The sequence below is a fragment of the Gadus morhua genome, chromosome 7 (assembly GCF_902167405.1).
Source record: "Gadus morhua chromosome 7, gadMor3.0, whole genome shotgun sequence".
NCBI lineage: Eukaryota > Metazoa > Chordata > Actinopteri > Gadiformes > Gadidae > Gadus > Gadus morhua.
Window position 1 is genome coordinate 18,347,843 of NC_044054.1, and position 12,482 is coordinate 18,360,324.

At 48.9% G+C, this 12,482-nt stretch overlaps 1 protein-coding gene across 4 annotated transcripts in view; it reads right to left on the reverse strand.

Annotated features, from left to right (window-relative positions):
* The window catches only part of abr (ABR activator of RhoGEF and GTPase), a 110,578-nt gene that overhangs the window by 26,371 nt on the left and 71,725 nt on the right, over positions 1 to 12,482 (reverse strand). The gene's annotated exons all lie outside the window — the stretch shown is intronic.

Genomic DNA, 12,482 nt, shown 5'->3' on the forward strand with positions numbered 1-12,482 from the left:
TAGTGGGGACTTTACGTGTTAAAGTTGTACTGGGGGAAAAATTTATTCTGGCAACTTTCAACTTGCTATCTTAGTTTAAGAGAATGAAAAGAAAATGTCAGATGCTCTCCATTTAATCTTTACAAAAAAGTGAAACTACTTAATTCCTTAGAAATCATAGGGGTTCGGTTTTAATAAACTGCAGCCGAACCGAACACCCAGTGTCTGGCAGTGGATGTGGGCGTTCAGCCGAAGAGTTTTTTTTTCTCTGTACATCTGGAAATACTGGCTAGTCATAAACACAGGCCCACACAGTCCGCTATACATCAGCCCCTGCTGCAGTTACCGTCGGCAACGGTCAAATTTAGAATGCACTATTCTGAGCATTTTAAAAAGCTTTCGACTATGTTGCTGTATCCTTGGAAGACTTTCCGACTAAATGATATTCAAATATATAATAATGTAGCTTCCATGGAGGTTGTTAAGGAGTCACGATGAATAGATTGAATCTTGAGGACGGGCCTGCATGTCCGGAGGAGGTGGTTTCTTCTGACTCAAAGATAAACAGGGAGGAAAACAGATCTCTTTGCAGTCCTGCCGCATGTCTCCAGCTAATTCAACCAATTTAAGACTTTTACAGATAAGACCTTTTATTTGTCCACTTTGTAGATACCAAATGTATTACACCCAATCTAGGTCCCTTAAGGATCACGGCACAAGGCCCCAGCACATGGCGTGCTGGGAGTTATTTAGGGAGTTATTTGTTATGGATATTTATTCTCCTTCTATCCTTCAATAGACATTAAACTCGTAATATTGCCCTTTCAAACTCTTTTTTTCTTCTTTCCTTTAGCTCGGCGATTTAACTGTCAGGAGAATGGAAATCTTGAAAGGTTAAAAGAGTGTATGGAAATTGACCGTTCCGTTTGGCTGGGATTGCTGAGTGATTGCAGGGTTTAAAGTGTTTCTTTTCCACCCCGTAGAATGGAGCTCCTGTGTCTTGGTTTGATGAAACGCGGGGTTGAAAGCTCCATTCTCAACCAGATGAGGCATAAGAGCAATAGCACAATGCACGATGCAACAGGGGCCAAGCAGACGAAGATAAGAAACCTCTATTCAAAATTCCCTCAGAAGTCAATGGAGACACATGGGGACCATAATGGGACCTCTTCTAGTTCTAGTCACATAGACTATTACATCATACGATACAATACATATTGTTAAATGATAGTGGCCCATTTTAATCACAAGAAGGAAACTATCAGATTTCTCATGAAGAGACAGAAAATGGTCAGGATTGGAGGGATGTGTCTATAATGGACTACAATACCTATGGTAAGACAATTCAGAGGTTATTACGAGGCAAAAATGTTGAGGCTGTTCATTTTCCTTTTGAAAAAGAAAAAAATACTTTGTATCTGTCGTTTCTCAAATGTAGCACTTGAAGCACTTTGTCTATTTGATGAATGGTACGTTTTATAAAAGCCTCCGCTAAATAAATGCAATGTAATGTAATAACGAAAGAAAGGAAAGAAAGCTCAAGGGGAAATAAAGGGACTACTGTTATAATGGAAGCCCCAAGCCTCAACAACACAAAAAAAGGCTCAACAGTGTTCAAGATAATGTAACGGCATTCGGCATCACAGTCACTGCCGTGCTGCCTGCTTCCACACCGCCACACACTCCCACCGCCACAGACCGCAGCGGACCCTAGTCCTCAAGAAGACCACTGTACGGCTACCGTGTCTCTACATAACAACATGCAGAACCACAGGGGGTCGAGCCTTGCATAATCACACACACACACACACACACACACACACACACACACACACACACACACACACACACACACACACACACACACACACACACACACACACACACACACACACACACACCCCTTTGCTAGCCCCATGTGGAAGAAATCACCGTCACCGTACGATAAACAATAGGAGGGTAGAGGCTGAGGAGAGCATGTGAAGCCACTGGGCCTTGAGTCAACTCCTGGACTGGTGGGGAAGGGGGAGGGGGGGAGGAGATATAGCGGGGTCGAGTTGGTTCTGGTAGTGATGATCTCAGATGGGGAAAGCGAAGCACCATTTTCCCTGCACCCCCCCCCCCCCCCCGCTCCTCCCCTCGACCCCCCCCCCACACACACACACACACACACACACACACACACACACACACACACACACACTTATTTGATGAATGGTACGTTTTATAAAAGCCTCCGCTAAATAAATGCAATGTAATGTAATAACGAAAGAAAGGAAAGAAAGCTCAAGGGGAAATAAAGGGAGTACTGTTATAATGGAAGCCCCAAGCCTCAACAACACAAAAAAAGGCTCAACAGTGTTCAAGATAATGTAACGGCATTCGGCATCACAGTCACTGCCGTGCTGCCTGCTTCCACACCGCCACACACTCCCACCGCCACAGACCGCAGCGGACCCTAGTCCTCAAGAAGACCACTGTACGGCTACCGTGTCTCTACATAACAACATGCAGAACCACAGGGGGTCGAGCCTTGCATAATCACACACACACACACACACACACACACACACACACACACACACACACACACACACACACACACACACACACACACACACACACACACACACACACACACACACACACACACACACACACACACACCCCTTTGCCAGCCCCATGTGGAAGAAATCACCGTCACCGTACGATAAACAATAGGAGGGTAGAGGCTGAGGAGAGCATGTGAAGCCGCTGGGCCTTGAGTCAACTCCTGGACTGGTGGGGAAGGGGGAGGGGGGGAGGAGATATAGCGGGGTCGAGTTGGTTCTGGTAGTGATGATCTCAGATGGGGAAAGCGAAGCACCATTTTCCCTGCACCCCCCCCGCTCCTCCCCTCGACCCCCCCCCCCCCCACACACACACACACACACACACACACACACACAGAGTGGAGACCAAAGGCAGAGCTCTTGAAGGAGAGCTGCCTCTGAGCGGTGGGACATGGTCGGCAATCAGTTTGTTACCCCGGTGGCCCCCGGGCCAACAGATATAGTGAACTTCTGAGGTTGTTCAAATGTCAGCCTCAGGTTGCTCTGGACACCGCCATCACAGTCTGCTGCCTTTTGAGTGAAAGGTAACAACATTACCTGAGACCCGCTAGGAGGATACGCCTGCAAATCGGTGAAATGTTTTCTTCCAGCAAGCAGAAGCACAAGAGGTTCCCGGCAATGTGCATGCAGGCTTTCGGTCTCGCTCACTGTCTGTGCACGCCGTGTGTGTGTGTGTGTGTGTGTGTGTGTGTGTGTGTGTGTGTGTGTGTGTGTGTGTGTGTGTGTGTGTGTGTGTGTGTGTGTGTGTGTGTGTGTGTGTGTGTGTGTGTGTGTGTGTGTGTGTGTGTAATGTTGGCTCTGCCCCTGAGACGGACAGGGGCAGTGCCAACAGAACCACGCCGGTCATGGAGACAGAGAAGAGGCGGGTGTGAAATGAGACTCATTTGATTGGTCAGCCGGGGATGACGAAAGAATCACGTTGAAAAAATGAATTCCAAAAAAGTTGAGCAATCCGCCATCACAGCCCCTCTCTCTGCCACGTTCTCCTTGATTCAGTGAGAAAGAATAATCGATTCGATTCCAACTTCTTTTGGCAGTTAAAATTGAATCCATTGTTTAGCTTTAGCCTTTTATAAAAGGCACACATGTATGCTACCAGGGGTCTCCAAGTAACAAAAGGGTGGTAAAATGTAGACTAGAGCGTGGGCCGTGCAGGAACAGGAGGGCGGGAAGACGGGCAGAGCGGGAGCTAATGCAGCAGGGGAGGCGAGCGCTAGAGATGAAAGAGCCAAGAAGTGATTAGGGAGCGAAAACCTAAAAAGGACGATGTGAGATACACAAGACACAGAGAGAGACGGTGAAGCCCACTCTTTGTTCCTTCCACGCCGCGAGAAGAGAGACAGCAAGCTGCAGCAGCAGGGGATGACTTTGAGATCCGACGTCATCGCGCTCTTTGGCAGACTTGGCTTTCCAAACGAATGGAAATAATAATTCAATTTTCATACAGATTCCAAGTAGTCTGGATTTTGTCGATTAACAATGGCTGCATAAGAGGAAGTCCTCCACTCATCCTCGACGATAAGGAGGGGCAGAGGAGTCCTTGTCCGTCTCTGGGTCTAATCTAATATGGGGGGGGGAGGTGATTCGGCTTCGTGCCTCTGTACCAGTGCTACAGTGGGCAAAGGGAAAAATGTCTTTGTTCGGGACGACCTTTACGGAACACTTTGAAACTTTTTTCAACCATCTAGCGCCTCACAAAGACACTTGTCCTCGTGTGTGAATCTTTCTCCCCCTCGCTCTCTCTCTCGCTCTCCCTCTCATTGTCTCTCCCTCTCTCTCTCTCTCTCCCCCTCTCTCCCCCTCTCTCTCTCTCTCTCTCTCTCCCTCTCTCTCTCCCCCTCCCTCCCTCTCTCTCTCACTCTCTCTCTCCCCCTCTCTCCCTCTCTCTCTCCCCCTCCCTCCCTCTCTCTCTCTCTCTGTCTCCCCCTCTCTCCCCCCCTCTCTCCCCCTCTCCCTCAGCAGCTGTGCAGCATGTGGCGCTCCACAGCAGCAGAGCTCAGATCCATCTGTCAGTCCTCCAGCACTCCTCCACTGGACGGCTGATTATGTAACACAGTAATGAAGAGCCATTAGACAGGCCGCCCGGCCTACCCCACCAATCAACTCTTTCTCGGAGATACTGACACACACGCACACAGTATAAGCTGTTGCTGTGTGCTTGTGTGAGTGAGTGAGTGAGTGAGTGAGTGAGTGAGTGAGTGAGTGAGTGAGTGAGTGAGTGAGTGAGTGAGTGAACCAGAAAAAAATAAAAAAGACAGATACACACACAAGAAGTTTATATATATATATATATATATATATATATATATATATATATATATATATATAAACTTCTTTGTTATGGTATATAAGCTCAGTGATTCTTCTTCTGCGCCACCCCTCTTCAGTGTCACAGTGTGGCTTTGTCAAAACACATTTCTGGAAGTTCTCACTTCTCGTGTGCCGTCACCAGAAACACCAGAGTCAAGAGGAACAGACCGGAGATCACAGACGCAGACACAGATCACACAGGAAGACAGATGCTGATCAAGTGACACTCTGTTCTGTCTGTGAGACACTGACAAACACATAGTCACGAGGTCTCGTCAAGCCTCAAAGAAAAGACTTGTTCTCTCCGTACCTTCAGATACGTATAGGTACGTATCCGGTACAGAAACCCGTCTTTTCTTTCTTGTGGTAAGGCGTTCACGTAGGGGGGGCTTTATGGTGTGTTCAGGTAGTAGAGGCTGACGTCTCTACCCCCCCCTGTGTGCATGATTTTAGCAGCAGGGGTGTGCAGTGCACCGCACACATTACAAAGATATCTGCTAAACGAGAGCTGTCAGCCACCGGGAGCAGGTAGGCCCCCTCCTGCGTTCCCGTTCAAATCCATCCAGTACCAAACAAAAACAGAACCAAACTCTGCTCTGTGCGAGCGGGAATGAGCTTTGACACGCGAGACATGAACACAAGGGGAGAGTAAGGGGAGAATAATGACTTCATAACATGGTAGTGGGGGGGGGTTTGAGTTAGCAGCAATATCACTCCATGTGGTAGTGGGATTCTTTGAAAGCTGTAATGCACACAACGTTCAGTCACACTCACGCACACGCTCACATCCAGTCTCACGCACACGCACACACACACACACACACACACACACACACACACACAGTGGAGAAACTGGCAGAAACAAAGTAATGAACCAGGATGTTAGTGATGAGTTATTGATGTAATTTGCATTGCAACACCCATTAGAATGTCTGTGTGTGTGTGAGATTGCAAGTGTGTGCGTGTGTGTATACGCGTGTGTGGGGGAGGCATGTGCGTGTGCTAGCATGTGTGTGTGTGTGAGCGTGTGTGTGTCCCCAGGGAGAGTGAAAACATGACAGACTGCAGCTGCTAATGTAGAGGGGCCACAACATGATAGATGAGAATATCCTTAGGACCGATTTATATTCATATAGACATGAACACAAAGGGACACACGACAGACCACAGACATAGGAACGCACGTGCACACGCACATACAAAGACAAAAACACACACACAGAGGTCGAGAACAAAGAAGGCAACTTGCCATGGAGTCACTGAGTCCCTTTGTAAATACTGCAACAAATATGCCTAACTTTCAGAAGAAGAAGAGAGTCCCGTCAAACACAAAAATGAAACAGAAATATAGGACGAAAAATCATTCAGTTCTGAATATTAGTAATTCTCTGTCATCAGGCATGACATTAAAGATCTAGTTGTTTCAGTATAAGACAGTAGATCCATGTTGTTATCGAGGAAAAACAAAGGAACAGAACATTGGTTTGAAGAAATAGATGAGAAGTCACCTCATCAAGTCTCGTCCTCAAGTCTCCTCCTACAGTCTCCTCATAAGCATCCTTATCAAGTCTCCTCATAATGTCCCCTCATCAAGCCCCTCAAGTCTCCTCGTCAAGTCTCCTCGTCAAGTCTCCGCATCAAGTCTCCGCAACAAAGTCTCCTTGTAAGTCTCCTTGTCAACTTTCCTCCTCAAGTCTCCTCCTCAAGTCTCCTCCTCATGTCACCTCCTCAAGTCTCTTCCTCAAGCCCCCTCCTCAAATCTCCTTCTCAAGTCTCCTAATCAAGTCTCCTCCTCAAGTCTCCTCATAATGTCTCCTCATAATGTCTCCTTGTTAAGTCTCGAGATCACAATCTCCAAGTCTCTAACGAAGGTATTAATCGTTACACATTCGAGAGATCAGAGCAGAGGCTTCCCACCTGCTGGTGTCAGTCCTGCCACACTGTCACCGGCCTCACAACACCCTACCGTCCCACAGTGCCCTGAGACGGGCCCGTTATCCTTTCACTTAAAACATGACCTTTTCTCCCAGAAAGCCTTCAAACCATCTAAAAATGTCAAACTCTCCATACCGGCACCTTTTCACATGAAGCCTGTCCGCCCCCGGATGTGTGTACGTGTGTACGTGTGTACGTGTGTGTGTGTGTGTGTGTGTGTGTGTGTGTGTGTACGTGTGTGTGTGTGTGTGTGTGTGTGTGTCTGTGTGTGTGTGTGTGGGTCTGCCTCCATGTGTGTTGACTTGATGGATTTTTACAAGAGTTTCTTAAGAGGGGAAAGGGGAGAGGCTTCCGAACACCGGCCGTCCTGACGTTTACAAGCCCCTCTTGCCATGGCTAGCCAGCAGCACCGTTTGGCTAATGTGTGCCAGGAACCCGGACCGTTATTGCACTCTCCCGCCTCCATTATCTCCCCGAGACCACCACACTGTACGATCCCCCTTCCACAAATAAAAGCGCTCCGATTTCCCTCAACTGGTAAGAGCAGGGCATTAACAGGGCTGGGGTCCGGACCGCCTTTCCAACGGGGGGGGGGGGGGCACCGGGGCCACGAAATGCATGCACTTAAGGTAAGAAGCCTTTGATGAAAAGTGGCGATCAAATCCCTTTTTTAATTAGTGCTGGGAAGGTACTGGGTTCAACTCCCCATTGTCCTGGAAGCCTGTTGGTCTCACCCCCCCCTGCTGCTCAATCTAGCATGAGTCTGACTTCCCTGTGAACTGTTGGCGTTTCACGCTTTGGCAAAAAAGCTAAATGACTAAATAGTAGTTAATTGATAAAATAAAAAAAAAAAATGCATATAATAAAGCAAACCCTGAGGATGAGAGGAGGACGGCGGTGGGGGGGGGGGGGGGGGAGAGAGAGAGAGATAGCGAGCGTGAGAGAGAGAGAGCGAGAGCGAGAGAATAAAATCAACCTACACAGTTATACCTTGAAGGTAAGAAAAGAGTGTCCTGGTGGGTGCAAGAAAGACAATCTCGCACGCCCAGATAAGATAAGGGAGAGCGTGAGAAATTAAAGTGCACGAAGTGAACGCCAGAGATTCAGCGGGGGGGGTGACGGGTCGGTGGGTTGTGTTGTGTGTGTGGGGGGGGGGGGGTCTGTAGTCAGGTCACGCTGATGTAAGCCTCAGCCGCGTAGGGAGACGCATTTCAGGAGCACGAATCAAGAGGAGGGTGGGGGCACCCAACCACTCCCAAGTCGTTGCGTAACCACCCATACAGAAGACGACAAGTATTCCACCGCGGCAGGGGGTCACGACGGGGTCACCGCAGAGCAACACCCCATAGTGCGTGACGGGGAGGAGGCGTGTTGCGTTGTGCCAGGCGATTCGTTCTGCTAGCATCACTGCCAGCCTCACTGGGACACAATGTTCTCACCCCCGCGATGCCCAACACAAACACAGCCGGCTCTGGCTTTTCCCCCCAGATATTGCTCTGGTGTTTGTGTTTCCGAGCACCGAGGTAGGTACGACCGTGGGGCGGGACAGTGTTGGACAAGGTTTTAAAGTCCTCTGCATGTCCCAGAGCCCAAACAGTGCCAGCATGGAAAAACAGTAAAGTCTGAGGGTCTTGTTGTTTGGATCGATCGTCAGGTCATTGAGGTCACACAACATAGAAAAAACTGATACTCTGCTAAACGCCGGCGGCAGTGTCGACCGCGGCAACCGGGGACGCATTTAACGGACGGCGTGTCAGTGGTGATTGCGATTGAGCATCTGTGGCGCTGTGAAAAGAATCCATTGGTGTCGTCAGGGTGGGAGACTCGTACTGTAGGATTAGTGAAGTGACTCCCAGAGGTCAGAGGTCATCTCCTGAGGGGATGGGGCTGGAGAGGGTAAGAGACTGATGACCTTTATCCCCCTCGCCTTCCAGCGGCACAGCTCCAACGATTCTGTTTATGTGCCTCTTCTTCTCTGTGGGCATGTGCACGTGTGTGATAAGTGTGGAGAACTTGTAGCTTGTAGTGCAAACACGCACACGTCTCACACACACACACACACACGCACACACACTCCTCCATTACATGCACAACTGCAGAGAGCGCATAAAGAGAGAAAAAAAATAAGCCAAAAAAAATAACAAACGGTCCTTTAAACAGAGCAGACCGATCAAGAAGCAGCTGCCTGGGCTAAGCTTGCAGGAAGCGGGCAAAGGCGATACTTGGAAGAACCGTTTAAAAACAGAACACAGACGGAATGAGAATGTCAACAACGATCCTCATTCTATCTTCACAGTGCCAAACATTCTGTTGGACAAAGTGCCACGACGTTCATGTAAAACAAACATGTTGATGTCGAGCCCGCGTTGAAAGCATAACACGACGTCCCCAACCGCCATCCAACAATGTGGTGCAACTCACAGGTCTCAGCACCTCGGAACCGTACCCCTCCTCGGGTATCAGCTTTCCCCTGTGAGCACAGTGAAGCAACAGCCATGGGGGCAAGAACAACATCAACAAAAAAGACTGCCTTCCAGTCGGCGATGCCCATTTAAGGTCATTTGGTATTTCAAGGGCTTGTTAAATAAATGAGAGGGGTCTCCAGGGGGCTAGGCCAAAAATCCCATGCTCCTTCCCAGCTCACAGCCCTCCTGACCAGCAGAAGAGAGCACTGCAGCTCCAGAGGCCACGGTGCTGTAGTGTAGCCCTGTTGCTGGGACTAAGAAGTGCAGAGGAAACCTAAAACCACTGGAGGAGACAGAGCATTGGCGCAACGTCTAAGCACTTAAATATGTGCACACTTTGATTGCTCTTCAATATTTTTGAAACATGTTTCAGTACTCGCTACAAGTGCAGGCGATTAACAAGAAATTGATTTTTGCACGAATTGGGATGGTGTTGTTTCGTTCTTTCTTTATGGCCACGTGGCTCTGTGGCTCTGGAACTGGTGCTCATGAGTTTAGCATTTTAGATGAATGTGTCCACTTTGAAATCATGTCTCGTGTTCCTCTTTGTGTTCTTCTCTCCCTAAACTCCCTGAGATATTGGTTCCAGAGTGCCTCCGGGTAGGGAGCCGACTAAACAATCAATCAATCAAACATTCCATCAAACAACCACAAAGCCTCCCGACGGTCTCTGTGATGAGGAGCTGCAGAGCGACAAACCAACATCCGAGCAGTTGAGGAACGCATCTGCCCGATAGAGTGGACACGCACAGACAGATGCAGATCAAAACACAAGACCACCAAACAAACCCACCGTGAAAAAACACATTCTCTTCATTTCAATTCCTCTCCATCTCTTTTTTTCCCCCTCAACAAACCAGGCTTCATAACATATGGTGTGTGTGTGTGTGTGTGTGCATGTTTGTGCGCGCATGCACGGTTTTGCGTGTGCATGTACGTGTGTTTGTGTATTCATAAGTGCACGTGCATGTGCGTGCGTGCGTGCGTGCGTGCGTGCGTGCGTGCGTGCGTGTGGGCGAGCAGACAGCGTGTCAACGCGTGCGTGCCTTCTTTGTTTCTTGGTCGATGGTTATTGTTGGCCGGGAGTGGATGTTCCCAGCAGCAGCAGCAGCAGCAGCAACAACAACAGCCAGAAGAGCCAGCGGCAGAGCCCCCGTCTCTGACTGGCAGCCCTGCCCGTGAGAGTGGGTGCACGGCATTAACCTCCGCAGGCACACTGTAATTATTACGTCTTATTAAGCCAGAAGCCTTCATCCGGCTGCCCACTCGTTCCCGCACAAGAGCCAGGCAAACAAAAGGAGCGAATCACATTCAGGCACATCCCTGAGCCCGCAGTGGGCCTTCTGGCTGCTCTCTGGTAAACCAGGCTAATCTTAAAAAGGTGGGAGCCAACTCAATTAACCCAGGCGAGATGAAAGCCTGCGTGTTGAACCGCAGACAGGGGGGGAGACGGGCATTTCTGGGAACGTTGGGTTGGTTTTGGTGGCGAAGAGAGTTGTTAATTATTTAATTAACCTTTTAATGAGGTTACCGGGTAACTTGAGGTCAGTTACAGTTCACTTAGTGGGGCTTAATATCTCCGGAACATCTCGGTGGGAGAATGTCTTATTTACAAATACTAATAAGACATGGACTTGCAACTATAATAAGTCAACAAAGTGCAACAAGGCTTTGTAACCCGTTTCCTACAATACATATTATTTAGATACGTATGATGTTAATATCAAGACAACTTTTATTTTATGCACAGATCATGATGCAAGCTTTATTTGCATCCCTGGCGCAGCCTGAACCCACCCATAAACCACTGAAAACGTTTTGCTTGTTAGACCGCACTCTGCAACGGCAAGGCAATGCGTCCCTATAGGCACTCTGGTGACGCAACAATGCCTCGAGTACATCCCCGCTCTACCGCAAGGAACGCTGGGCCAAGTGAGCTAACATATCCATGCATTCTTCAGCGGCTACGCATGGAGCTAGCTCATCCCCCGGTTAAGAGATCACTGAGGGAGTTGGGGAGTCGGGGGTCGGGGATGAATGCAATCCACACTCTCTCCTCAAAACAACCAAAGCTCTCTCCGCATCCAGAGCGCCCCCCGAACCCACTAAGCTCTCTGCCACACGGAGTTTGTCAGTGAGTGGAAGCAGAAGGTGACCCCCTGCTCCTCTCTGGGGGGGGGGGGGGGGGGGGGCCTGCCAGTCCCAGGGCAAACATGGTCAGCCAAGGGAGACGTACTAGAACGCGATCCGGGGTTCCTGTAGCAAAATACCTCTTTGGTTTGTTTGTTTTGCTTTTCCGCGCACGCACACACACGCACAAACGATGCAGGCACACGCACACACCAGAAACGTCAGGGTCGTGGACCAAAGAAAGGTATGCACCACAAGGCGGTTGCTTTTTTTGAGGCCTGACTTTCTTCGAAATAAACAGAAAAAATAAATACAAAGGAATAAATAAGGATGGGTAAGTAATCCAAGCTTGCTCCACTTTCTCTCTCTCTGTCTCTCTCAGGTTGAGTTTTCTATTCCCATGGGGACCAGACACCTGCCTCTCTCGTATGCAAGACGTCGCTTCAATGGAGGGAGCCGCATCAACAACAACAAACGACAAACAAACTCAGCCAGAAAGCATTTGACTCATTTCAAATGTGCTGCATTATTATTCTCCCAGTAGGAGGGTGCACTTACAAAAAAGGAGAAACAAAAATGGCACAGAGGGAAGTGTAAAGGTTCAAGAGGATGCTGCTGCTATGAGTTCCGCTCTGGCTGTGACAAAAGGGCATCACTTGACACGGAAACACACGGAAATAAACTGCAGGCGCTTTAATTCACGGTCAGGGCAACACGAGTTGACCAAGACGGAGGAGGCGGAGTGCAAGAGGCGGTTGGGGGTAGAACTGCTTCAAACAACCAAAATAGCATAGAGAGGACTTCAGCAAATGACATTAGATGAACCCAAAATTGGAGAGACATTGGTTCTACATTCCGCCACAACAAGTTGACGAGAGAGGCTATGTGCTTTCACTTATTTTTTGCCACGGCCACAGTTTCCACTGTGAGCACCCAGAAAAACTCGAGACTCCAAAAGGGGACTTTTAATGGGGACATTGCTCACCACATAAGAACGGGCGGGAACCCCCTAAAATCAGGCCTTTCTCCTGCAGGCAGCACAGCCCTGCCA